At 38.8% G+C, this 27,393-nt stretch overlaps 1 protein-coding gene across 4 annotated transcripts in view; it reads right to left on the reverse strand.

Annotated features, from left to right (window-relative positions):
- The window catches only part of LOC122532646 (mucin-5AC-like), a 202,778-nt gene that overhangs the window by 32,394 nt on the left and 142,991 nt on the right, over nucleotides 1–27,393 (reverse strand). The window contains exon 3 of one of the 4 annotated variants that reach the window (XM_043661618.1): nucleotides 13,685–13,742. The exons of the other annotated variants lie outside the window; for them this stretch is intronic. The gene's annotated coding sequence lies outside the window, so the exon portion shown is untranslated. The remainder of the gene's footprint in view (nucleotides 1–13,684; nucleotides 13,743–27,393) is intronic. 4 annotated transcript variants of the gene reach the window in all.

Genomic DNA, 27,393 nt, shown 5'->3' on the forward strand with positions numbered 1-27,393 from the left:
TCAGACGAAAATAATTACGTAGGTTTAACCTCTTGCGCTGGAATGACGTGCCACGCACGTCGAGAATTCTTTTTGTCTCAAAATTGCAATATTTTCACAGGTTTAAGTATGATCCAGACGAAACAAATAATAAATTTATTACTTCTCAATAATTTCTATCCAGTGATGGCATATTGACGAGTTGAAAAAAGAAAACGACGAATTATTGTATACGGTTCGGTCACTCGTTATGGTCCGCAATCAGTTGCCAAGCGCAAGTGTAGTTTCAAGTAAGATTGAAAGGCCAGATAGCGAGAAAAACCCAGTCGTTGGGAAAGATCTGAACCTAAACCTAATCTAAGCGTTATCTGTCCTGAAGGATGCGAGAGTATTAAAAAAGGGTGCTTGAGGTACGAATAAGTCGAAGAGCTAGTTGTCAAAGAAGAAGAGAGAGAAAGAGTGAGAGAGAGTTGTTGAGAGTCATTATTAAATCTATGAAGCTAATGAATTATTAGTTAATACACTCAATTATGCAGTTTACGAATCAGCCACGATAGTGTTCACCATTTATCATACTATATAATATATGTACATTTTCCTACGATTATATTGTATTAATACAATTAGAAATACGGAAGATGCGAGGATATGAAAGGAGGTTGCTCGAGGTACAAATATGTCGAAAAAGAAGAGAGAGAAGTTGTTGCATAGTCAAAGTCCTGAATTACTAGTTGATAGTTACTTAGTTATATAGTTCAGTTCTGCGAATCATCCGCGATACTGTTAATCACGTCGCAATTAATCGTATTATACAATATATACATTTTCATACAATTACATTATTACGACACAATTATCCTAAATGCACAAATCCTATATTCTACTATTCAATTAATGCATGAATTCAAATTCCTCGGAATTGTGGCTACCGATGTTTTTCCTTACGACCACACAGATGTATGGGAACAACGTTATTTCCGTAGTCAGTGAAACACCGTGGAATCAGAGCAACAGAGGCGAATTAATCGCTGACTTGGTGGTATCGAGGTGAATTTATATTCGACGATTGGGTAGAATCGGCGGCATGGACCGTGCACGGCGAATCACAATGAATCAATTATATTATAAGGGACCGCGTAGGCATTCGCTATCCATCCTCTCACTCTTGGCCAAGTATCCTGTCCTGGAATGGCCTCCACGAGATTCGAATTGCAGTTTAAATCACCTGCTGCGCGGGCACGTTTGCACGAAAGACGGACGAGCACTGAAACGCGAGCTGTTTCAAGGAAGGGAAACGTAAGAATCGTGGAAATGATCCTCACAGATTTCCTAAAGCTTTCTGAATTTACCGTTCCGTTCGCGAGGAAAGATAAGATTTCAAGAACCGACGATTACTTGTTGTTCAACGTATTTATTGTTAAAGTGTAACTACTTTATCTTTGGAATTGTGTGCCCTTTCCATCGTATTTTTATTTTAAATAATAATACTTGTTTTAATAAACCAATGAGCTGAGTAGAGTAAGAAAAGATCGCTCGAAGCGCAACTTAAGCGAGATCGGGTAATTATAAAATTGATATTAATCTTTGGAATGATTCAAATAACATAAATTTCATCGATTGAAAAATTTCCAACGACACGAGTGACTTAAATGCTACATAACATGCTCCAATAGAATGTAACATTTCGATAAAATACGTAAAACTCACGTGTTAACTAAAACGACACAATGTATGCATCGCTAAAAGTTAAAAAAAAAAAAAAAAAGAAACGTTACAACTCAATCGCCAAAACGAAGTTCTGCCAGCACATTGCACGTCATCTAATTTCTGCGTGAACATTCATGTTCGATAATGATAGATATAATCGTATGTTCTTTAACACGATGTTCACAGAAGGAACGTGATGTTTGTGCAAAGAAAAAAGGGGCAGCAAAGAAACGAACGAGTAAATATTGAAAGGCGGAGAGGAAAGAACCGAAGCTCGTTAACCTTCTCCTGATTCGCTTGCAAACTCGCGGTCCGATGGACGGTAGTTTCTTTTTTCCCGAGGGTATCTCGCGGCAGTTGCAGTCGTTTAAACGACGTCGAATTAATTTGGCGGGTCGAAAACGGAAAACAGGGCGAAGAAAGCGTTTGTTTGCGAGTCGAGCAGAACAAACGACGCCCTGTTCGTCCCGTTTCCTACTTTCTTTCTTCTCTTTTTTCTTTTTTCTTTTTTTTTTTTTTTTATTTTTTTCTTGCCATGGGTTTCGACCGGGAAAATTGAACAAGCGTAAAACAAAACGGCAGAACCGCAACCATCGAGTGTGGAAAGATCGTTCGTGAAAATTCCGGATGTTAATTTAATGACGCGGTTTCGCTGGTATGTGAAAAATTCGTGGAATTATGGACAACGATGAACGTTGACGGGAAACGAGAATTTGAGAAAATGCAATCTTTATTTAGATTTACTTATACTGCGCGGTTAATACACACCAACTCTCTTAAATATATTAATATTTATTTTTTGTAAAAAGTAATATATGTTTTTCGCGTCTGATGCCAGAAACGTAAAGAAATCTTGGGGACGAAAGAATAATTATATTTTAAATTGCTTCTTTTGAATGCTCCATCATTCTACTATATTTTGGGAAGATTAAAGTAACGGAGTTTTTGATTCAGTCTGACAAGTTAATATTTAAAACATAAATGGGAACACCCATTAGTACATACTTAAATCCAATCAGTTTAGAAATCAATTCGTAATTTTTGGAAATTTTAATCGAATGTATTTACATTTATAGATATCTGTGATTAATTAAAAATGAAAAAAACTTAAACTCAATTGCACGGCTTATCTTGCTTCATCAAGTTCAATCGAATAAGATAAAACAAGCACCTGAAATAATTATAACTCGAATAATTCAGTGCAATAATTATTCACTCTACTCTTTACACTTAACTCAACTTGCTATTGTATTTTTGTGCATACATTTGGTAACTTTCATTCTCGCTCACATTTCTGTTCCGCGCGTCTTGCATCTCAAACAAAAATTAAAATTGAAATAGCTATTTCAAACCGTCTTTAAAAGTTAAAAACATTACATCCACAGGTTAATAACAGACGATAAAATTTAACGACAGGATAACTCGCGTACGAACGACTCGGCTAAACGGGTGAGCGAAATTTAAACGTACGTACGTATGTACATATAAGTGTGTTAGTCTATCAAACTCGCAAATTTACCGCGCACGAACGCTTCTTCGTCTCCGTGTATAAAGATCAGAACAAACGCGAGGACGAAGATAGAGGAAAAAGGAGACAAAGAGATAGAGAGAGAGAGAGAGAGAGAGAGAGAGAGAAAGAGAGAAATAGAGACGGGCGAAATCGTCTAAATGGAATTAAAACGGAGCACAGCGTGGAACGGAAAACTTGGGGAACCGGCTGCTGGATAGAAACGTTTGCGGAAGAGCGCCGAGCCAAAATTACGCGACGCTTCCGGCCGCGCGAGTACCGGTGATATCGTAATGAAAACTCCTAACTACGCAAACTTCTCGGTTTTAAAGTTGCTCGCCCACCTCATGAGTAAATCTTTCCGCGAGGTTACTTAATATGATGCGACAACGCGAAACAGACACGGTATCACGCCATTTCCACTTACGTTTTCCTTACGTTTAAATACTCGATCGGTTTCGTGACATTTTTCACTGATGTTTCTTTACCGCTTAGAGTCGTCCGACTCGATTCCACTCGCTTCTGCATTGCCCGTTACGTGAAATTCGAAAAGCCAATGATACACAATAATATACAAATGTATAAAGTATCCAAAGTATAGAGATCCTGACTATCAGCAAATATTATTCGGCATAAAGATCAAAGTAACTTCTCGTTCGGAGTGAGCGAAACTTTGAAATTAAAAGGAAAAGAACATTTTAGAATAATCAAGCACACCAACTTTTCAACTTCTCGTACGAATTTTACAAATTAACAGAGGAACGTTTTGAAAGATTTAAGCGATGTTTCTGAAATGCACGAAATGCATAAAAATTTCTCTCTCTGCGTTGTGTACACCTTTCATCTTCATTTCTCCATGAGTGGCCGTTTACTCCACTCGTAGAATTAATCATAAATTTTCGAGAAGTGGACTATTTGCCTAACGAGCGGCGCGTTGAAAAATTTGGATTTTGGTACCAGTTTCTTCTCCGTCGTGTGTACATATGCGACGTTGCCTCAGAAGAGTTCTTGAAAAATGAATGTGGCGATATTATGAATGCTAGAGCGAAGCTCTCGTCGCGTGTACCGGTTAAAATAAAGGAGGAAAGCGGCGCGAGCACGTCCGGAAAACCGATGTAAAGTTTTGGGTTACGAGAAGGTATACGTTTACTTACGTCGGTGCAATTTTGTTGCCAGATAATGAGAAGCTTCAGAGAGGTCAACGAGATGAAGCGCGGACTCGGAATATAAAAGAGGCGAAATAAACAAGCAAGAATGAAAAGTGAGTGTAAAGAACCAACGAGCCGGGATCACCGTTTCAAATTAAATGCTACAACTTGATGCAGCCTCGCGTATTTCTTTATAATCTCCCTTTACTGCGTTCCATCATCGCGATCCTTTTTTCGAAACTTTTCGCCAATTGAACAATCGGACTACTTCAGGCTAAAGCATCACGAATGTGTTTAAAAGCGCGGACATATCCTTTACGAATGTAATTAGACTATTTTATAAATCTGTTGTATAATTATCGTCCACCCTCTATCGACATGAGAGCTCTAAAGCCGAAGATCACGAAAATATTTAAACATATGTAGCCAGTTTTATATATCTACAGGAATTTTTAAAGTGTAAAATTGCTATACAAAACATTTACGATTATGTTGGCAAATTTACAAGATTGGAAAGATTTAAGACATTATATATCACAGAGATTACAGAAATACTCACTGTTCATTAAACATATGTTTCAAATAAATCTCCTCATTTTCACGTACCAATCTTCAGATCGGTTTCAAGTTTGATCACTAGTAGTAATTTTAAAATATCAACACACATCGCAATATGAACAGGAGAAAGTTGTCTTGAAATTTTCTACAAATTTTCCAAGTTTACCTTCGTGTAACGTTGTACAATACACGCCATTTGTAGTAAAGTTTTCTAGAAACGTTCAAAGTACTTTCGTGAACTAGTGACGAACAAAAGCAGCTCTTCGACCGAAAAATATCTCTCTACAAGAACAGATAAGTCGATAAATAAATGTACGTACCATTACTAAAAATTATGCTGACTACGTAAGGTTCGTCGAGAACGAGCCACGCCGTTATGGAGATCTCTTGACTCTCTCTCTCTCTCTTTCTCTCTCTCACGAGTAAAGGGAAATTTACGATTATTACAGGCGTACAAATAAACGCAATCGCGCAAAGAATTACGGTACGACGAAATTTTCGTAAAAGTCCGAATCAACGATTCGCGCGGCGGCGATTCATCCTCGCGCGGATGCAGACGCGAGCGCGTTTCTGTGGCGTAACGACGCCTTCATGAATTCTTCATGAACTACACGGATTTACTTATTAAATGCAGCGCCGACGAGCTCCCGCTTTATGGTAATTTATCACCGATTTTCCAGAATATTCGTGCCTTGGTAAACGATCGTGGTTATCGTCGATTACTTAACGTAAACAACGCGACAGATCGATCCTTCTCCTTTGGGACTTTATAAATTTAAGTATTTTTGCTCGTAGTATTATATTTATAAGACACAATGCTTGGGACGTGAAGCTTGTGTATAAACTTTCGTAGAACATTTTTAACAATTTTTCTTATTTTATTATTAAATCACGAATTTCTAAAGATGCGAGTTTCAAATGTGCAAAAATTCAGAGCGTGTCTATAATGTTGTGATGTACATTCAAATAAGCTATATGTCGATCATTTTTTTAACTGACGTTTTAACTGACTTAAAAAAAAGAAAAAAGAAAAAAGAAACAGAACTTCTAGCTTAGTAATCTCTACTTTTGTTCGTGATGGAACAAACGCAGAAGGGACGATCGCAGTTAAAGGCATGACTTGCCAAGGAAACAATCGACGAGAATAACGAGGTCCCGGAGTCAACACGGCGGAGAATGATTCTCGAAGAACGCTTGATAAATGTGCCTCTGATGAAACGGGGGAAATTCATTGGAGCTGGTGGCTGGCCGAGCGTCGTAAAACGTGAACCGTGGAACCACTGCGCGTAAATCGTACGTGAAACGACGCTTGTCATCAACGTCCGTTGCTTATAATTGGCGTTCGCGAATTGCGCATCGGAAACGCGGTCAGCGTAAAAACCCTGGCGTTTTAGGCGCTGAGATATTAAGATGGTTCAAAAGAAAAAGTAAAGAAAGGAAACTTTGTCAACATGCCTCTGAAGAATGTCAGAAGAGTTCGAATGGTTTGACAATTCCGAAAATGAGACTAGAACAGAGTATTTTAAATATCTATTATGAAATATTATCTGCCAATGATTAGAATAAAAAATGGTATAAGGATAAGTATTTTATAATTGTCTTATACTATGTTACTGTATGTTACACTGAATTATCATATTATTATATTATATTATGTTGAGTTGCATCAGAATGTTAATCGAGGGTTATTTACGTAGATACATAGTAGAGGATTCAAAGTTATGAGAATCGAAATAACGCCATAAATTAAGATTATCAATAGATACGTACTATAACTCAGTTATAATTTCGATTCTTCCAGAGTATTATTTTTCCTAGTTTCTATCCTTAGGACCTTTCTCAGCAGGAAAAAAGAATCGTTTCGTAATTAGTATCAGACGAGCTACATCTATGGTAATTAAGTTTCAACATTTCCCCAATTTTCCAGCTATCAAGCTTTTCTAAATTGTAAATCTAACAATCAGAGCCCGTCCTCCTTCGAATCATCGCACGAAAATGTAATGCATCATCGCTTAACAAACCGATCATCCGCGTCAGCAACAAAAGGGGTTTGGCATCCTGACTATGCAGAAATGACGCGCACAACGGATACAACCGCCGACTCTGTGCAAAAGCCGGCTTCCAGCGGAATAATTAGATTCAAGGCCGAGCGGAAAACAATGCCTCACCCATTTAGCGGCGCCTCGCCTCGCGTCTTGCCCTGTTGCGCGTGCCATTTTACTTTGTGCATTCGTCTGGTTGGTCCCACGCAGCCAGATGTTCCCTCGTTCCCTTTCATTCTCTTCGTTTTTCACTGGGGCGCGAAGCACTGACCAATCGGTCTCGAAAATCGCGATTCTATCCCGGTTTTGAAACAATCCGTTCGGATGATTCAAGGCTGAGAAGCTCGCGCAGATTCGAGAAATGGAACGAAGAGCGAAGACGAGAGAGAACGAGAGAGAGAGAGAGAGAGAGAGAGAGAGAGAGAGAGAAAGTTGGTACTGTCTATTTAGTGAAAGAGGAGAATGGGAGTATTTGCATATGAAGTTTATCGTTTATACAAAGTGTGCTTCGTTGTGTTTGATCAGCTCGTATGCGAGTATCTTTGCTTTAGCGATTACTCCGGGTGAGATTTTGTTGTCTTAATGCTAGCTTCTCCGACCATTTCTTGGCAAAGAACCGTGGAACGTCCGCAGATTTTCTACAGGAGATGTTTACTAAAATGGACAGCTGTACACAATTAGTCACAGAAGACGTATCTGTCGAATAATAAATAATTAAAACAGGGGAAGAAAGATTCTGGACGTTTCGTGAGTCGTAATTCATTCGATTTTGATAGGATTAGAATGCTTGTAAAATATTGGAAAGATTTCTTACATTTATTTAAAAGAACATAGTTTAGAATTCTTGTTTCTTCTTTAAATACTTGAAATTCACGTAAATTATTTCCTATATTTTATATCAACTTTCGTGTAACTGCTATTTCACTTACTCTGCTAGAATAACGTAAAAGAATGAATTTGATCATCGAATTAAGATTTTGATTTCGGCAAGAAGACGCAATGCAAATGCAACAATTAATTGTTTAAAAACGAAAACACAGTTCTAATATCAACGACGATCATGAAAGTAGAAAAGGATAATACGGTCAGACTGAAGCCATCGTCGGTGAAAGATACGCGACTGTGTAAGTAGAAAAAGACGACATAGTCGGACAAACGACATTGTCGGTAAAAGGACCAACATTTATCTGACCGGAATCAATGAAATTGATAGTAATAGGATGTCAGTCATGCAGACAGACGGGATATTGGAATTTTTTTGCAGATTTTAATTAATTCTTCATATTTGAAGTGTAAAAACGAAAGAGATGATACTCCGAATACTGAGGCAATTTTTTAATTAATCCTCTGTAACCAGAATTTCGTTTATTACGTTTATAAGATTATTAGTTAGTCATAGTTATCTGCTCCACTATGATACCTAAATCAATTGTTATAAATAAGATATAGAAACAATAATTCTTAACATTTGTTCAATTTTGCACATTTATAAAAATAATTAAAGAATCAAAGTGGAAAATTATTTTTACCTATTGTACAACTGTTCTACGTATTTTTGCATATTGCGTTGTACACGTTTTTGCAACCCCAAGCTTTTCACAAACGCATAAAAATCCGATAATTGTTATAAGTAAGGTAAATAATTGTTTAGAAGATAAATTTTGCAACTTTGTATTGTTGAAACACAATAGTCTTATGAGATAAAGTTTACAAATTACGGATGTATGAATATGTAGTTAAATTAGAGTACTATTAGTATTATAAAGGGTATTATAGGATATTATAAATGACATCAGAGATATCCAAATAAATCATACAAAAAAAAAAAACTGTACTGCAAACTTACGATAGTAGTTGTAAGAAAATTTACCCTAGTTTCTCAATAACGCAGAGATTGAATCAATCAACAACGTGATCGTAAAAGAAAGCCGGGAGGAGGGGAACGTTGAACTTGAAACGTGATCATGAAGAAAGGGGATCAATTTTTTCTGCCAGCTTAGACAATCCGTTCCGAGTCTTAGGAGTCCCAGCGCGATTCTACTTATTCCAAGTCCCTTCACCGCATCCCGTTTGAAACAATTTCATCCTCTTTTCTCCCGAATTTCCTTATTCTCTCCCTCCACCCCTCTGCTCGATTTTCATTCGTTCCTCTCCTCGAGGCTGCTGAGTATGCGAAATTTCGAGCGTCAGGCGAATAGAATCGCGGCAAACAGCTCGAAACAGGGAGAACAAAGGGCGAAAGAGATGGAGAGAAGAGGCAGCCGAGAGAAGAGAATCCGATCGCTCGAATCACCGACAAATATGAGTGCCTCGAGCGTTCCGCAGGGAGTCATCGACCGTCTAGGATTTCTCAACTTTCGTCTCCGTGCCGCTTGGATTTGGCTGTGTAATATCTCCAAGGACAAGTTTTCAGGGAATAATAGAAAACGTCTGTACACGTTCTGAACACCTTCCTCTGCTGATTCGAGTGTGAAATCGCGACAATTTGTCTGTATGAAGATTCGTACGATAATTGAAAGCCATTTATCCCGCGCTTATAGTTAGCTTCAGATATTCGCATCTAGACTAGATAAAAAGAAAAATCCAAAAATACAAATTGTTATGTTACGTGTTTTTTATGTTACCTTGTACAATCGACAAACCTATTTCGAAAGCTGATCGTAAAATAATAAACAATTACAGTACGTCTGAAGTTCTCGAATTTATGAAGCTTAACGCTGTAACGACCGTCCACTTTCGAAAGTAATTTTTGCTAAGAGCAAGATTCTCCTAGGAATTTACAATTGTTGAAAAACACCTGACACTGCAGTAACGTCATTGGCCCTTACAGTTTTAATACTTCACTTAGAACTCTCAGAAAATATCCTTTATTCAAGCTGTAATAACACTAATTTTCCCTGCTACCCGTTGCTAACCAGATTTTCTCTGCGATTTAGTACTTTCCTTCCAAAATCAAGCGAAAATCATAAATAAATAGGCACGTAACTCTATTCAATAATAATTCAGCATTTTGAACATTGTACGTCTTTCTTTATTTGTATTTTACTTTGCCAAAAGTAAATAAGTTAAATAAGTATTACATATAATTAATTAACCAGCTTGCCTTGTGCAACTGTCATGATTTATCGTATAGGATATTGGCAATCTACGCAAATATTTGTTAACAGTACTGAAACTCGTAGGATCATTAGTGAAAATCGAAGAACCCGTTAGAATTTAGCTTTCCATGATCTATGACCGAGTCTCCAATGAACTTGAGAAATCCCAGCAGATGTCTAGGAAAACGTTGTAACAAAAAAAAGAATTTAGCCACGGAGTGAGGAGCGTAACAAATTCTCTGGGAAGAGGATTGTCACTTTTTCGTTAGCAATTTCTGACAAACCTGGACGACACAAGTACGTAGCAAGGAGATACTATTCGTCTTCGATGAGCTATATTTCTCATATTATGCGAGCTAGGTCAGTTATCGTTGGCTGGAGAAATATCGAAACTAGTGATGTACGATCGAATCGCAGTTTTCTCGGAACGAGACAAACGAGGTCTGCCGCGGAAGAAAGCCAGCGAGCTATGCAAATCGAGAAAACGACCGTGAGATAGATTAGCTGGACGTCAAGTGGACTAATGGATATTAGAATCCTGGGCCGGGGATTAAGGAGGGATGTTCCTCCTTGCGCCGGTTCCTGCCAGGTTTCCCCCCTCGATCGATAAACTTCGTAAAATATACGCCGTCACTCGAATGTTATTCATTCTTAATCGATATTCCGTTGGTTTTCACCGAATCCTTCACTGATATTTCAAGATCAGTTTGAAAATTTTTCATAAAGAAATATTTTTTTATATATTGTGACATAAATAAAGTCCAACGTAGAGAAACTACTACTTTCTCTCATTGTAGAGAAACCTTAATTGTAAGAAAACACTGTAAGTGCAAGAAATATTAAATTTTTCAGTCGAAATTAATTTTCCAGCGTCTTTTACTTGAAAATAAAAAAGAACATTATTTTAGAGAAATTACGTTTTAGGAATTTTCTCTATAACAGAGAAATAAAGATAACAAAATTTTCGCTTTCATAAAATCAAGTACATTAGTTCAAAAAATATGCGAAATTTCGTAATTAAATTCTTAGTTACATTTAGTAACCAAGAACGAATCAACAATTTTGTAAATTTAAAGCTGACTGTCTGCTGAAAAAATTTTTAACGTTACACTCGCAGTATTTTCTACAAGCACTCTTCGATTGAACTGTCTGGAGGATCGGTAAGATTGACGATCCATCAACAAAAGTAGACCCTCCCTCTTCGTTGATTAAATTTCAACGAGCAACGACGGTAGATAACCCGGTGTGCTCTTTTGACTAACCTCAAACAGCGCTTTAAGCAATCTAACTTTCAAATTGCGTGACCCAGCAAACGTCCGCGCGCCGCGAGATTTAAACGCGACGATTTCTTCCTCCGCCCGGTGAAACATCCACCCCGGCGCGAACTGAACTTCCAGTTACTTGCGATTCCCTCGAAAAGTTTACCGCCACTCCGACTATTGTCTGCTAGACTACGGCGAGAGCTTCTAGACGTCATAGGATCCCAGTGAGTTCTACTCGAATCAAGCGGACCGTGCTCGAATCTCGCACAGAAACGAGTCTAGTCTTGGAGCGACATTCTCAAAGCGGAGTATTTCCAGACGCGAGGAGTTTCGTCATCTCTTTTCCATCACCCGAAACCAACGATACGTTTAATTTTGATAAGATGTTACATTACAATAAAAAAAAGAAGCTATGGAAGCACGTATATATTAGTAAATGCAATCTACTAATTTATATCAATATTCCTGATTTGCATTCTGAAAATTCATGTTGGCAGCTATTTCTTTGTCTACTTGCCCATCGTGTATTCTTTTCTAGCTGCATCAAGCAATACATTGTGAAGCAAATTGTGCCTGATTGTTCTATATTTCCTTTTAATTCTAAAATAGCCTTTTTGTACGTTTTTATCTAGGATATATATGCGTTATGAAGTTTTGTAAACTGAGGTTGTACAATTTTGACATCTTGATGATGACATCGAGCACTTTGGAAAGTTTATGAACAAGTTGTTTTTCTTCCTTCATTTTAGAAACTCAGATATTTCACCCAGAGATCAAACGGAGAGATAGTCAAACGACGACGATTATTTTGAAAATTCCTTTCTGGAGGACAAAATGCGTGGTATCCATTGCTTGTTAATACTTAATGTACATTTTCAAATACCCGAAGGGGGAAAAAATCACTCGGACAATTCGAAGAAACGAATTTGAACGGTTTAAAGAAACTCATGGAGGCAAGAAGGGAGAATCGGTGTACGAAGAACGACACTTTCTTTACGCACTCTCGATTCATTCGAAAGCAGATTGCATCGAGGCGCATTCACTTTCACTGCGAGCACCGAGAGAAGAAATTACGCGACGGTGGCCGTAAACTGCCGCCGCCAGGCATGCGCGCTCGTCGGATTTAATTAAATATTTGCACTCGGTTTAATCTTGCACTCGGCCGTTCCTTCTTCGCTTCTCCGGCTTCCCTCGATTTTCCGCCTCTCTCTTGTATATATATCTACCTCTTTCACGGCTGGAGCGCGCAGCTTCCTTTCATCCGTCCGCGAATAAATCATTTCCAACGATTTGCATCGAAATAATCAGCCTCGTCCCCGATCCCGATGACCAATCGATGGCTTAAAGAAGAAAGAGACAACGAGACCGTAACCAATGCAATTAACAGAACTTCTTCCAGTTCTTTGCGTTCTTTACTCCCCTCTTTTCATGGTCTTTGCGCGGACAATTGAGCCATTTCGAATTCGAGGAAATCGTTCAATTACCGGTCTGCGAATTTTTATTTGCAGAAATTTGGAAAAGGCAGAAACGAAGCGATATGTATAAAATGTTTAAAACGTAACACATACGTTGTGGTTTCTGGTCATTGAATCAAGATCGCTCGTAATTTTTCATGTTCTTATAATTTTTTTTTTTTTGTAAAATTGAAGAGTCTAAACTGTAGTTTAATGACAGATTTTATTAACTTGAAATGTTGTGCAAGTGTGAAGTACAATACATAGTACTACACACATTTACACAAACGTTAACAAAATTTCTCAATTTTTCTTTATAGAACCGCACAATTTTAACGATTAAGAGGGAGCAGCCTCACAATTGCATATTCCCTGTAATTTAAACTCACAATATACGAAAATTCTATCATTCTCAGAATAAATACTCAATAATATAATAATAAGATGTCGTGTACACTAGGCATATAAAAGACGAACATCTAACAATAAATTGACGAAACTTGAAATTAAACTTCGTTCAAACCCTTCGAAACAATTAATCCTACAAATACGAGAAACTCAGTCGATTCTAATTCAATGTCCACGGGCTGTAAAATCATTTTCTATCTGAATTCCAATTTTTTAACGATACCTACTCGTGAAAATATAAATTTACATAAATATATCACGCATTGGCAACGGATTAATAGATCGATAGTCTAATCTGACTTTAGCTTATTCCTCATTTCTGTCAAGAGACGCATATTTTACATACTATTTGCTACGTTATTCGAAACAATTGGAGAATTCTATGATATTTATTGCATTGATACGGAACAATTGTTCGAACAATTCGCGTAATGCAAATCCGCGTTGTGCAAGAGAACGATTCTCCAATTATTTGGAGAGTTGTTAAATTACTAACGAGCCAATGATTATTAATGCATTACCCGAAACTGATGCAGGCCCGATTCATAGAAAGCAACTGGTAATCCAACGTGAATTTACCTGGAACACAAGAGAAAGCGATTTATTAAAAAAAAAAGAAAAAAAAAAACAATTCTCTCACGGACACGCGTGGGAACGCTATTATTATCTACGTATGGAGCCTACATCGCCGATAAGATCTTTACATTTGATCGTATCAATAGTTTCTTTATTGAACAATGCTTGCAATCTCATTTTCCAATCCTACATCCTTCATCTCATAACCGGATACGACGAGTTAACTCGTCAATGGAAAATCTTCAGCGCGCAAAATGAGTTAATTTAAAGAAACTTTGAAAATCATCCAATTTTCCAATGATGCGTTGACTCGTTATTCCCTCGTAAAATGTTGATTTCTCAACAGATGATCGTTCAGACCATCTTTTTTTCCTTACTTTATCTTTCTTTAGCTTTATCTTCTTACTTGATCCTCTTGTCAAATTAACACGGAGACGCGAAGAATATTCTATCGAAAGTGTAAATTTATTTTTGTATTTGAAGAAAACGTGGTATTTTGAGGGATAAACAAGATTAGATAAGAAATATAAATAACACAAAATGAAGGAAACGGACCGATACTCTAGATGTGTGAAATAAATAAAATGAAATGACAGTCTAAAATAAGAGAACGAATTGCTTAAATCCAGTGCAGCATTCTTTATTCCACAAATTGCACACTGGACATACGAACCACGACAATCTGTACAACATATAACATATTGTCTTCACTATCAATTCATTCCAAACAAAAAAAAAAAAAAAACAAAACTTGTGTTAGATCGATGATTCAGTAAAAAAAAAAAGTGTGTCTTAGATCGATGTTCGAGCGTAGAATCCAAGAAAATGAATCGGTACAATCCGAACGAGTCAATTCCTGGCAACAAGCTACACAACATCGCAGACTTCTCTCGCGGAATTTCCTCGATTTCTCCGCGGTGAGATTTACGGTAATCCTACGCCGAGCACGGAGCGCCGTATATACAACTTTTCGCCGGATTAAGCCGGATAATATAATCCATTATGACGCGGAGGGACGCGAATGCGAATTGCCAGGACGTTCAATTAGGCGGATTCTCGATATTGTTTTGCAAAACGGCACGAACGTTGGTGTCATTGGTCGCGGCCGCGTTTCGCTGACGGAACAGAAACGAGAAAGAGAGCAACACTTGCCCGACGACGGCAATTAGAGACAACCGAGACTCGGATAACGAGACCGTAACCGAATCAATCACCAGTCGAGGAACAACATACTCGAATTTTAAGGGGCTATTAATTCGGTGGATACTCGCGTCGTTAAAATGCTTAACGCGATATGTCCGTGTGTAATGGAACGTCTCGGCTTAATTAACGGCCGGTTATCAGTCTGATAATTGCCCGACATTCACTTTCGTCTGATCTTGCTTCTCGCTTTTCGACAGAATGTACACACCACCGTCCACAAGTATTTAGACAGTTGATTTTCTTGTGTAATTTCCATTTGTCAGATGATTATTGTAGGGGCCAGTTATTGTGGAAAGTAAATGATTAACGTTCTTTCGTCATAAAAGTTGCGAATCTAACTAAAAATATTAATCGTTTGCTGTTTTTTTATAATATAAATCGGACATAAATGGTCTGGCAAATTGACATCGAAACAAGAAGTAACTTTACACCTGCGACATTCGAGAGAGTTCTGTGGTGAATACTTGATATTTTCATTAAATGTGTGGAAACGTTTAGGATGTGGTTAGAAACCACATATGTATGAAGATATCTCAATCGCTCTAAAATATGGAACAGATTTCGGAGTTATGACATATCAGTTTCGATTTTGAAACAACTGTACGTTATATGTAAAAAAGATTTGTATTCAGAATGGTCATGAGTCTTGATAAATTAATTCATCATGAATATTAATAATGCTCGATTACTCGTTCATTTGTTTATTAATTTCGGGCATAATTATTTAACGTTATCTGCTAAAAACTTTTGTCATGCACTTCTTTATTTACACTGCTGTTATCAATAGCCTTTGAAGATCTATAATCGAATCTATAATCGATCTATATTTAAGTGAACATATCTGTTTGATGTATGTATATGTGTTCGGCCCAAGGCTCGGTGAGTTTCTTCATTGCAATGGTCCCCATCACAAACGAACTCGAAAAAAGAGATGCGAAAAATAAATTCATCGAGCCAAGAATAAAACTTTCAGATCCACTATTTCCTCCACGGCAGGAGAAAGAAGTTCCGGAGCAACCCATCAACGTACGACAGTTCACGGTTCGACTATCAAACTCACTCAAATCATTTTACGAATTCAAGCTCTCTCTTATGACAATCTACATTCCTCAATCATACCAATCCAACCCCAAAACAACTCTCCATTGAACCAACTGACTTTCATTAACATTGAAAGGCAGCAAGCCACCGATCTGCTTCTTATACGTCGAGGTCAGATTGGCACGCAACAATATGTACATCAATGTATATCATGCAAGATATGATCTTCAAAATTAGATTAAAGAATCTCTCACTTGAGTTATATTTTATATGTTTAGGGGGTTGATCTTGCCTAAAGTATTTTAGTAAAAAAAGTGAATAACATCTATCATCTATTTAGCCAGAAAAATATGTGACACGTGTATCAAGTGTGCCGGAATATTCGGCCGACAAACCTACGCGCGTAGGTTTTATATAAATCGGATCGAATAGAATTACATCGACGACGATTAACGAAATTTTGTGTTTCGCTCGGTTTCGTGCTCGAGGGAGGGAATGAATAATGGATCTGGACGGAGGCGTTGCTGATGCAGGAATATCTTGGCCTTCGACCGTGAATGGTTAACGCGTCGTGTTTGATATGCTTTCGACTTGCACAAAAATTACGACACGCATCACTATTTCTTTTTCCTCTTTTCTTTCCGAATCGACGTGAGACGAGCGATAGGTAGTGTGCAGGCGAACAATTTCGTTTGATAATATTTTGCGATTGTTATTTATTGACGAGAGGGAATACGTAAATGAGAGGAAACAATTAAGTGGAGATATTTATACGGCATTATATCCGCCCGAGATAAAATGTACGACAAAGCAGATAAGATGTCGAAAAGATGAAAATATTACGTAAGAGGCTTCCAGCTTTAACTCACGAGAGACGTATTACTACGGGAACATATGTATGTACATGTAATTCCACGTTCAAGGCTCTTGGCCTCGATTTTTATGGAACGTATATTACCATGTACTGCAGCCACTGTGAAATCCCAAATCCCAAACACTATAAATAGTAAAATATAGCGTCTGCCAAGGCTTTCAATTCTTTCGTGCCACGTTGAATATTCTTTTAAATTAACTGCTGATAGAAATATATTTTTCACAATCTCTTTACGAAGAAGGTAGAATCAGATTGTTAATTTTAACAGCTTGTTAAAATACGGCGAGCATGTATTGCAGCTCCATTTATCTGATTTTGAACTGTTATGGGAGATAATTGTAATTACGATTCATTGATTTTCCATATTATCTATGATTTTTCGTTCGTGCAACGGGAGCTTACATTCAAATAAATGGATTCAATCGGCGAGGAGTTTATTCGAAGCGCTAATTAAAACTTCACCATGCTACATCTGCTCGGTACAAAAACGAATCAGACGCTTGAGCAGGTAAAATTGTAATTGTTATTCTGATTAACTTTATAATTATCATTATTCCAACTATCCGACTCTAATTTTATTTAATTATCGTTATTCTAATAAACTTTACAACTGGATATCGTAGATCATTGTTATAATCATTCTCGAAACCCAAAATGGTTCAAACGACCATTGTAACACCAATTGTCCGCGTCAAATAAAAAAGGATTAACATTTTGTATAAAACAAATTTGAAAACCGTGACGTTACGACGTCAGAAACCTCAAATTGTACGGTGAATTTTATTCGTACAGTACACACGAATTATTCATACAGGCGAGACGTGGTTGCGAAAGTGGCATCGGTTGCGAAAGAGCAACGCGCGAAAATAAAAGATAATGCCGACGTTGCCTCGCGATGTAAAAAGACTGTTTGCCCATTAGCGTCGTCGCGTCGTAACATCTCTTTTAACCGTTCGACGAGACGGACGAAGCTATGTTATCCAAAAAAAAGAAAGAGAATGAAGTACATGTTCCTCAAGAATAGAGAAACCGACAAAAAAGAGTGAAGACAGAGATAAAAAAAAAAAAACAGCAGGAAAGAAAGATGAGAGAGACGAGTAGTATACCGCGTTTGCTTGCCTCTAAAAAGATGATTTTCGCGCGCAAGCCCGTTTAAGAGACGATAATAGACGGCAATTAGGCGACGACGCGTTGAATTCGCCGACGAGTCGAACAATTAACGAGAAAGACGAAAGGCCGGCGGGTTGAATTCACGAACGGAAACCGGCGTGAAACGTAATTTGGCACGAGGATATGGTTGTCTCGCGTGTCGTCAGCGCCCGGTTGGAAAAACAGCCGAGATAACGACCAGCTGATAATGCATGCGACACCGGTCCAATCCGCGCTGGCGAACTCTTGAAAGAACGGACCAAACGACTATTGGTCGACTTGGTAATTAGCATTCTGCTCGAGGGGAAGGCGGAATTTTCAACCGGTGTTCCGAGGAACGCGTAAAAATCACCGTGAAATCGTTCACAATAGAGGCGAAGTGCTCGGAGGAGATATCTCGGATTCACAGCCGTTTCTGCGGGATTCGAGATTAACTTCTGCCAGTTGTCCGATGAACCAAAATTCGAGCTAATACTACGAGCTGGCGAGGAGTGCCGTTAAATTGGAATTCTATTTTCCTGCTTTCGTTTCAGGAATTTCAGGTTTGAGGAATACGACCGTGGTTATTGATATTGGAAAGACTTCGATAATAGAAGCAAGAATAATATAATACATTGTTGAAGAAGGATAAGTAAACGGTACCAGCTATAGAAAGCATCGTAACTGCAAAATATTTGCCCGTGTATATCCAAAGGACATTTAATCGTTAAATTCAATTACCCATCTTTTTTTACCTCACAGGATAGACACCACAATTTCTAGAAAATTAGAAAACAGAATTTTTAGAAATATTCTATTTCTGCTGAAATTTTTCATGTACAACTTCTTTCACCATTGTGACATTAACAACACATAAAGAGCAATATCATCACTCGCGAACGTGTTAATCTCTTGCGCTGGAATTTTGTCCCAAAACTGCAATATTTTCTCAGTTTTAAGTATATTTAAGTACAGTCCAGGCAAAACAAATAATAAATTTATTATTACATCTCAATAATCTCTATCCAATGATACGCTGACGAGTTCAGAAAGAAAGCGACGAATTATCGTATACGTTTTGATCACTCGTTATGGTCCGCAATCAGTCAAGCCAAGCGCAAGTGGTTAAACTTGATCATATTCGATACGCATAAATCAGCGAATAGAGCCTCGAGATCAGGATTGGCGGGGAGAAAATCCCCGTGGATCGTGACTCGATCGCAGAGAGGGAGTTAGAAAGTGATCGCGGTCGCTTATGTAACGCTGCAAGTGCGCAAAGAGCGGCGGCGGAAGTCATCCGGGGGTCTGGCCGACGCGTCGACTTTAAAAGCCGGCCCGCGTGTAGGAAATAAGGAGCGATACACGCCCGTTTTGGCTGACGTCTGAAGATAAACTTTGCATAGCAATTTAGTTCGCGCCGATGTTTGGTATTCCAACGTGGCCGCAGGAATACCCAGAGCCAGGGCAGAGCGAGTGGCTGGCACAGCGTCGTGCATACGCTTCACCGCCCGACGAGTTTACACGGACATTTTCAGATAAGAAAGTCTGGAAGCGTGTAACTCCGCTTCCACGGGCCGTCTTACCGTGCCGCGATTATTCTCTGGAATATCGCGACGTGCTTCTGCTGCTCTACCCGCTTCCACTTCTCCTGGAATAATTAATTGCCTCGGTACTTGTTGGATCTGGTTCGACAGCGGCGCCTCTCTCTGTTTTTAGAGGTTCTCTCATCTCGCACATTGCGTTCAGGATTTTCAGTGTTGCTATTGTCTGACGCTGTTTTGTGATGTGTAGTTTCTTTAGACGTCTTTCTTTAGATGTTCTCGTGATCATTTAGATTAAATTCGACGAGGAAAATTGTTTAACTTGCGATTAATAGAGAGACCATTTCAGATTTTTTTTTTACCATCTATCGATCTAATCTCTAAAAATTAAATTCCATGTAATAAATTTATTTGTTAATTTAATTTAATATATGAAACTGAAATGTAAAGAAAAAATAGTGGGAGGAGAATTCTCTTATTTAAGCAACTGAAATTAAAAATATTAATTGATCGGTAAATTACTGTGCAAACATTTCTTTAGCTCGTGTTGAACAGAGGTAACAACGGTACGTTTGTATTTAATTTATAAAATTTTACTTGATTTATATTGCTGTTACTCCAAGAGTAATATTAGCGGAGAAAAGAATTCGCAAGTGTTGGAAAAGAAATTCGATGGAGGAGAGCAAAGTATTTGTTCCGCGATAGTAGCAGTTTCTCGAACTTTTGCATATAAAACTTTCCACCAAGAACGAATTGGACGAAACTTTCCCAACCTGCTATTTCGTACCTCGAAATCTCACGAACCGTTCTTCTCATAAACTCCTCGCGCTCGTTTACCACGCCAAACGCTACACGTCTCCGGTGTCTTCCGCCTTTCTTTACAAATCGAAGACTTATCGCTGCGAATTAGGTATCCGTTCCGCGATTGAAACAAAATGTCAAACTTCCAGAGAGGATAGTTTTCAAGACAACGAACGGATCGTATAATGAAATTGAGAAGTTGGTCTATCCTTAGAATAAAAGCAATCGGCCCTCAGAATAAAAATTAAATTCGAAAGAGTTGAGTAGCAGTATTGAAAATTGTTTTCTTTCCCATCAGCGGCAGCGAGAAATAGGTTACGCCATTTGAATAAGTCGTTTCTTCGAGATACATCTACGGTTCTTGAAATATTATTCTTTAAGGAAAAAATGAAGAAAAAGATCGAAATTTTTATTCTCTTTCAAGTGGAAACACCTTCGTCAAAAAGGGGGAGGTGCAAGAGAAAGGAAGAAAGTAAATGCTACTCGAAAAATGGAAGAAGCGGTGGCGGACAGATTGCGTAAAAGAGGGGCGTGAAAGTGGGCGACGCAAATGAACGAGCGGAAAACGTTGCAGAAACTGTGGAATAGAGCCGGATAGACAGAGAGACGGCAGGAAATTTCCTCGGGGCGTCTCGCAGATTTTCGTTCCTCCGCCGTTTTCTCTCTTCTCGTTCCTGGTGTCTCGAAAAGCGGGTTACTCGTTTCACGGACGAAGGGAAACAACCGGAAAGACGAAACTGCACTGTAGTCCGTCGACGTTTCACTCCCTCTTCCCTCTCCACCCTTTACACGGAACACTGAGGGTTTACACCCCTCCGGACACGAAGATCGACCCTCTTTTCTTCGGCTCGTCCCAGCCAAGGTCTCTCCGTTGCCGAGAAAATTATCGTCTGAAGAAGAAGTGCCATCGTGTTGACAGAGCTTTGGCCGATGTTCGGCTGAATCGTTTCGTTGGGATTTGAGTGCCCTCGCGAAACCAACGGGCTTTAATTACTTCTTCGAATTACGCGCCGAGACACCGTTCTAAAGAGTACGCGGTTATTACGAAGTGCAAAAGGAAAAGAGATATCCGATTATGTATTATTGCACAGCGTTTGTCAATTAACATAGAAAGGATTGAGAAGTAGAAAGAACATTTTCTACTATCAATTTTTTTCTCGCTTCTCGAGAACAATAAGTCAGTGTATTACACACGTACGTAGATATAACACTATCGATCAAATTTGTCGAGGTGCAAGAGTGTTACATAGTTTTACACTGTTTTATAGATTCAATATTCAAAATTCCGCTGTATTTGATCAGGTTATATTATTAATAAGGTAGGAAACCTTCAGTTAGTTACCTGCGATAGTATGTGGTTTTATAGAGTGTTTCAAAACTAATTTTCGTCGACGGATGATATAAATCACTCTCGAGAGGCACTTAAAGTTTCTCAGCCAAATTTAGCCAGCGAAGTTAAACTTTGTTGCTCGGCACATGAAAACCGTGCCCGTTAATAACGGCGATTAGAAAGTGACCTGGTTACAGAGTAAAAATAATAAAACGATATTCCATCGAGTTGGTAATAGAGGTTAGGGGATCGTCGACGATGCTCGTTCCACGCTATATTCGGAGTCAACGATCGGTCGTATCGCACGTACATACACGACTCGAGAGTGCACTGACCGACCTTGCGATCTTCAACCCGCCTTTCCGGCTTGCCGGCATGCTGCCCGGAATATTCATCGGCCACGACGAACTTCTGTCTCGCGAATTCCTGCTGAAAATCAACGATCAACGCCGGCAACAAAGCGATATTGCTGGGATTCTATGGAGAAAATCTGTGGTTTGAATAATAATACACTGATCAATCTTTCATCACAAAGGACATCTTAATTGTGGAAACAATAGAAAAATTCGTGAGAAAAACGTCAGCTTGTCCGTCGATCTACGTTTATATTTTTCGCAGGGGAGCGAATATATTAGAATCTTTGAGGTTCGAAATATTTCAATCTTTTTGACACTTTCAGCCCCAACGGGTCGTTATATAGTGGCTAACAAAAGTATTGAAACACGTACTAGTAAAGAACATTTTTATATAAAACATTTTACAACTTCATTAATCATTCCAACGAGACGCAACTGTCATGATTATGATTGAAAAAATTGGGGAAAAAATGATTAGCATTGAGAGATTTGTATTACAACTCAATTTGCACCCTTAACTTCTTAAAACTGCTATTTCTTTTACTTCCTAAAAAACTGAAAAGAACACCTCGATATCAAATTACTCAATCAAAAATCAAACGAGGGACTGAAATAATTACATCATGGAAGAATTAAATCCAATAAAATCGTGAGGCTACGGACGAATGTTTTTAAAAATATTACGCTAAATTTTTAAAATATCAATTCTATCATGTCAATATATCCAGCACCTGACAATTCTTATCTCCGACGAGCAAACGAAATTTGAAAGATAATAATTAGATACATATTGAAATTAAAACAGCCTTTCTATAGCACTTATAGGGTGGTTAAGTTCCACTGTCGATCATACTCACGATCAATTAACCGATTCCCTATTTCGCAGCCACCCTTCCGTCCGAAAATACCTCCGAAACACCGCCTCGATTCGATCAGAGCGCGCAGCGCGAATCTAATTAACCAATGATTGCCAGGCGAACGACACAATCGCGAACGATCGCGTGAAACAAGAAACCAATTCGGGATACGTGGATCCCCCGTACGCAGATCGGAGGGGGAGTGTTGTCGATAAAATCCAGCGCTGGTTCGCGCGTAAGAGGGATGACAAACCGTTCCGGGGGTTGTAGTTTAATCCATGCGCCCCACGATTGCCGGTGCACGTGAGCGAGTCAGGCTCACAAAAGCCGTCGTTAGTAACTTTCATCCCCTCTCAAACTCTTCGTCTGTCGGCGTTCGGTTTTTAACGCGGGGCGGAAGGAGGAGGATAGAGCGCGCTCGCGCGGAACCAGTGTTCCGGCGACGAAGGTAACGTATCGTTCCAATTAATTGTGTGACGAGCTGGGATTATCGAGTTAGAAATTTACGACATTAAAATTCATAAGCTTCGGCGGTAGATAATTAGCCGCTCGTCCCTCGCCAAGATTTAGTCAGCCCTCGTGGGTACGCGCGCTGCATCTTCCCCTACAACCACACACCTTTATCCAACTTTTTCCACTCGAGTCGTACTTTCTTCTGTGAAGCTCGAGGAAATTGTTGAGTGAAGTTTATGCTACGCAATGAACGGTTTCTTCGCACTCTATCTTTCTCTCTCTCTCTCTCTCTCTCTCACTCTTGGATTATAAAATTTGTTTATGATCTTCTTGATTTTATGATAATTATATTAAACAAACTATCAATATTATTCTTATATAGTCGGACATGATATCGACAAGTTCGAAACAACTGACGAGTGAATTTCACAGATTCTAAATTCATCTAATAATGAACAGAAAATTACAAAATCATAGAGAAGAAATTTATAATTTTACTGTCTCAATTTACTAATATTATTTAATAATATTATATATATATAATATAATTCTTATAAAATACACAGCTATAATATAAAATCATATCTGAAAAATAATTCTTATAAAATACACAGCTATAATATAAAAACATGTCTGAAAAATAATTCTTATAAATTACACAGCTATAATATAAACAGTACATATTATATATATAATATATATATATATAATAGTATACATATATATATAATATAAGTATAATATAAGTATATAATAGACAGTATATATATAAATGAAAATTCAAACAAATGAAAAAAAAAAATAATTCTTATAAATTACACACTCATAACATTGAAAACCAAGGGTCTCTCGAAATTTGAAAATCATTCGAGACTCAATTTTCTTAAGAGACGGGGCCCCGTCTGAAACTCCATGTGACAAAAGAGCGTGCCAGTTCCAAGAAACGTACCGGTCTCAGGGCAGCGGTTCGGTCGTTAAACGAACGTGGTCTTGATATCGAATCGGAAACGCGTATTCGCCTCCGTTGGACCAGAGGCCAGCAATTCTCCTGGCGCTTCCTTCGAGTGCCGATCGATCGGAATTTCTTGAATGGGCTTTCACGAACGAACGAACGAACGAACGAACGAACGAACAATCTCGTTCTCTCGCATCGTGAGCTGCTCCGTCACGGCCGGACGGGTGTTACACCGTAAAGAAGAACAGCTCGAACGAGGGAAGAACGAGGAAACGATTAGTCGAGATCCGATTAAACGAGCAGCCCAACATTGGAAAATAATTAAGCGCGATAGGATTCTTCGAGTTCGGGGCTTCTTCCGATCTAGGGCTGTTCTCTCCGGCGCGACGAACATTAAGGCGCACTTGAATTAAAGGCAATCTGTAAGTGAAGTAGCAGCACCACCTTGTCCCTCGTTCTCTCTCTCTCTCTCTCTCTCTCTCTCTCTCTCTTTCTCTCCCTCTTTGTCTTCTGCTGATCACGACGATCATTACGAATCCGCTGACAACGATAAATTTCATTGCTCCTCTCTGTTCTTAATTGAGTCGATCGTTTCAGAACCTCCCTCGCGCGTTTTCTTAGCAAATTAACTACGAATCATCGTCTGGCCAAGAAGGGATTTTCCTCGATTCGATTTTTTCCATTACGAATCCGGGGAGCATGATCGTTACATATTCATCGAATTATCGTCGTTGCTACGCCTCTTCCTTCGAACGGAATTAGTCGTTATTGTCGTCGAACAATATTAGCGTAATAGCACCGTGGTATAGAATCGACTAAATTAAAGTGTACTTCAAGGTCGTACTACGTCCAACTTCGTTAAACTTCGGGTAGAAGTAGATCAAACGCTATATATTATCTCTCAGGTAACCTTTCATTTAATCCTCGGAAAATGGAGCTTTCAGTGGCGCGGCAAAGTTCTTTACAAATGTGCCATCGAATTGTGTTATAATACGTATTTTTAGACGTACGATCAAGCTGAATGTTGTTTATATTAATCAATAAAAACGGAATTTAACACACCGACTGTTGCAAGAGCGTCAGATCCAACAAGGTAAACACCTGTGGATATTTTTCATGGACATCATGCCTAAACAATAATAACATTTTGAAATTTCGTTATACGATTGTATTGACAAGATTTGGTGCAGATACGTATCTCACGTTCAATGGAAACATCTTTAACATTGAAACCACCAAAAATGGTCAAAATGACCAATTCATGATTTTAGACAGAATATTGAACAATGTATTTTTTTGAAGATTTAAATGTTTAATTAAAATGAAGGTTTTCTTTATCTTTTAGAGATAGATTTTATGCCTCAATCGTCGATAGTGTTGCGACGTCCATTTCACTTCGAACTTTGTTTCAAAATTGACCGATTGGTTCTCGCCACAGTCAAAATGTTTCACAGAACAACGCAAGAGGTTCATTCTGTACGTAAGTGTTCAAATACTCCCAGGATACGTGAAATCTCATCGATCCTTTTTTCACTGCAACACACAGAGACACCCCCCCCCCCGTCTCTCGTATCTCTATAAACATCCTTCCATCCACATCTGATATTGAATCCGGTGGCGTTCGGAAGAACTGGAAGTCAGCCAATTTCGTAAACTACGCGCGCAAGAGGGCCAGCAGAAGAGACGCTGAAGAGACGGTGAATCCTCTAGTTAGTTTTAACTACCTGCGAACTGCGTTGTAGCAGGTTCAAGTGGTTCCAACTATCGGTTCAACAGCAAGGTGTTTCCCCCCCATCTCTGTGTACGAGGCACGGATAGAGGGTAGAGGGAAGCAGAGGCTGGATATATCCGCCGCGCCGATCCTTTAATCGCTGACGGCCGCAAATCCGCCGATTATTTCGACCTTTGCTACCCGGCCACCACCGATTATTTGTACTCGTAAAATATCGAACGGTATCGCGGACGATGTGTACATCGGTGCGTATGTGTGTGTACGCGCGCGGTAATATCTGGCGTCGATGATAAAAACCGCGGCGGTGAAAGTGAGCTTCCAAGGCTGACTATCCGAATCGAAAAATAGGCCTGGCTGCTCGATAAACGCGTGCGCGTGGATCGTTAGGTCCACCGGGCGAAACGATAATGTAGGATAACGGGTGTGGCGGATAATGCCGGAATGTATCGCGAGGCTTATTTGCCACGCCGCGCAGCGCCGCGCTCGTGCTGCTGCACGCAAACACCTCACGCCCCCCTCGATGTTCGTACGAACGCAGCCTTTGCCACCAGGCACAATGGAACGAGGCCGATAAACAGCCTGGTCCCCGAGATTTATCATTGCCGGTCCGCTCCCAGGAAATCACCGTCCGATGGAAACACGCTCGCGGCACCTCCAGTAACTCGTTTGCTCGATATCGGGCTCATTCCTCGTTTCTCGTTTCTCGTTTTCGTTTTTATCGGTCGCAATATCGTTGAGAGAAGTTTGGAAAGTTTCAGCAATTGACATAATTTTTGCCGGGTGCTTGAAAGATGGTGCAATTGTTACCTGTTGTGCGTGAGGTTGAATTTTTGTAGGGAAATTTGTATATTTATATTGTAGTGTTTTCTTTTCTTTTTTCTTTTTCTTTTTTTGTGAAAAAAGTATTTAAATGATCGTGGAATGACTGCGTAAAAGGTATTAGCACGCTGTGTGTCTATTGTGACCACTCAATTTGCTCCAAGTATGTCAAGTTCAATATATATTCAGTAGATTTAATAAATGTTCGTGTAACTGTGTGTGGAAAAATTTGAGACTAATAAAAAATATACACTACGAGACTAATAAAAAATATACAAGGGTGAATGTAATTCGCACAATCGCAGAGAATAAAATAATACACTATTTTGGCGTATTTCGGTAAGATCAAGAACAATACAAATTCGACAATTTATTTTAATTATAAAACGATTTATAAATGAAGTTCATGTAGAAATATAGATAAATACAAACATTTCATCCGATCTACGATTGAAAATAACATCTCAAAATATGGAATATGGAGTGCGATTCACGTTTGAACTTTCGTAGATACTTTAATTCTACTTCACGCTAATTGAATCGTGTTTTGTCGTTGGCGAAATT

This window comes from Frieseomelitta varia, unplaced genomic scaffold (assembly GCF_011392965.1).
Source record: "Frieseomelitta varia isolate USP_RPSP 00005682 unplaced genomic scaffold, Fvar_1.2 scaffold_462, whole genome shotgun sequence".
Lineage (NCBI taxonomy): Eukaryota > Metazoa > Arthropoda > Insecta > Hymenoptera > Apidae > Frieseomelitta > Frieseomelitta varia.